The following is a 2,603-nucleotide window of genomic DNA, read 5'->3' as shown; positions in this document are numbered from 1 at the left end:
AAGGAAGAAGTACATGCTTAGTGATCTGCTCTGGCTTTTCCAGTAGTAGTAAGAAAGGCAAGGGCCTCCCAGATAGCTCAGCAGACTAAAGTGCCTGCTTAGGCAGAGCATGGTGGCCAGAGTTCAGTCACTGTTGTGCCATGCCAGCCCTGCCGCCGAGGTGCATTAAGCTGGAGACTGACACTGGGCGTGGTGGCACATACCTGCAATCCCAGCACTTGAGGGGATGAAAACAGGAGAATCACTATGAGTCCCATCTACATAGTGAAACCCTATTGAGCCTATACTAAATACATAAAAAAAGAAAGGAAAAAGGTCACAGATTTTGAAAAATGTGTAAACAGATTCAGATTACCTTTTTAGTACAATTATAATAAAAATTCTGCTATGTCACACAGATCACTTCTAATTTATCTGAAGCTTTTTTCCCAGTGATATACAGTAGATAATTGTATTCTTAACTTGAATGGATTAATAAATGCTCATTGGATTGGTGGTGTATAATTCTGAGTGTGTCTGTTGATGATTGACACCTAGAGTAAAAACTGAAGAGGAAAGACCCACCTCTGGAAATGGGTGACACCAAGCAGCAAGTTTATAGCCTGAATAGAATGAAAAGGGACAAAAGAATGTCTTCTCCTCTCTTGGTTCTTTTTGGCACTCTAGTCTTCACCATTTCTTTTAGATATTTGTCTCCAGTTCCTTTAAGCATCCAGGACACACTAACTGACTCTTCCATCTTTCAATGCAGACCTTTACGTTTTCCAATAAATACCATGCATTGGGTTCTGGACCTTCAATTCTTCAAGCGCTAGATCCTGTAGCATACCAGTGTCCAGAAAGCTATTGTGCATGCTTCCATCACTGACTTCCCATGAGACCATTGTAAGCCTAGTTTGTAAATCTCCTTGTAAGATCTAAATGCATGACATTAGTGTGATAAATGGATACTTGTGTTTATAGCAGAACAACTAATAAAAGCTAAATCTTGTGAATACATTCATGCTAATCAACGATGAATGAACAAATATCATATACATACACTGCAGAATATGACCCAGTTACAAATAAGGATAATTTTGAGTTATTTTTAGGAAAATGGGTGCACACTGAGACCTCAAAGCTAAGTGAAATAAATTAGATAAAAATGGTCAAACATCTCTTACTGATAATTCAAATGTATGAATAATGTAAAGAATAAATTACAAGTTATGTAACTCAGAACAGGACAGTTAGTTTCATAGACAGGAAGAGGGTGTACAGAAGAAGAGAGCAGAGAGGGGAGTGGACAGGAAGATAAACAAGATTGAGAAGTGATATGTTAGTATACAAAATCTTCACAGTAAATATTCATTGTGTATCAAAAACAGGTACTGAAATTAAGAAAAAACATAATGCACTGCAAAGAGATAGAAAGATTGCTTATTGAAAAAAAATTCCTTATATGACTCGGGTATAATCTCAAAGTGGTACTCCGTGAGCACAACTTGGGTTCCAAGGCAATGGTCGTGACTGCCACCCAGGCAATAACAGTTTTATACCTACTGAGTGTGTTTTGCTCAGGGCGCAGGGTCTTCCAGATTGTTCAACCACTAGGTCTGAAGAAATGCGTATCAATTTTAGCCAAAGGGATCTAGTCAGCCACTATGAAGCATTTCATTAATAAATAATATAAATGATTAAATATTACCCCTTCTATGAAAACTTCCTTCATCTAGATATTTGCAAATAGCATTGGTCCTTCTATTTGGTGCTTGGATGTGGAAAAGCCCCCTACAATACTTGTGGTAAAAGCTTAGTTCACTGCATGGCACTTTCGGTAGATGCTGTGGACCTTTATGACATGGGGCCCCATGGAGCTCCTCAGGTCATTAAGGCACCCTTGGGCCAGCACTGTGGGACTCAGCCTGCTCATCTCTCTCTCTTTGAATTCCTGGACATGAAACCAGCAGTTTGCATCCCCACCATCGCAGTCTTTCATGCCCATCAGAGGATGAAAATAATCCAGGACTGCACCATTAAATAAACATTGCATAATTTAGTAATTTTCACTTCGCTGGAATAAAAAATTTATGTGATTTACGTGAAGACCGGGGGGACCAGGGAGGCAACTCACTGTTGGAACACTTGTCTATCATGCATGATGCTCAGGTTTTCATCCATACTATTGCAAAAATAAATAAGTAAATAAACAAGTACAGATATTATAGTAATCTGATGGCAATAATTAGTTGTACAAGTACTGCAAGTGTTAAAGATGCCAAAAGATAATTCTGGAAAGTAAATTTATGAATTCATTATAAAATTATACAACTGAAATTCTCAAAAAGATGCTAAAATAAGTTAAATTACTGAAAAATAAGACATATGCATGGGGAGAAAAATATGCAAGTCATTATCAAACTAAACTATAAATTTGATATAAATTTATTATTTAAATTTTTTGAAATTTTATTTTGTTGAGTAAAATATAGCAGTGAGACAGTTTCAAAACTGATTAATAGGGGGGATGGAGAGATGGCTCAGTGGTCTAAAGCACCTACTTGGAACAAGCTTGGCAAAGCACAGGGACCGCGGTTCGATCCCCCAGCACCACATGCCAG

Source organism: Octodon degus, unplaced genomic scaffold, assembly GCF_000260255.1.
Source record: "Octodon degus isolate 3935 unplaced genomic scaffold, OctDeg1.0 scaffold00356, whole genome shotgun sequence".
Lineage (NCBI taxonomy): Eukaryota > Metazoa > Chordata > Mammalia > Rodentia > Octodontidae > Octodon > Octodon degus.
The sequence above is the reverse complement of the archived record's forward strand: the minus strand, read 5'-3'. Positions refer to the sequence as shown.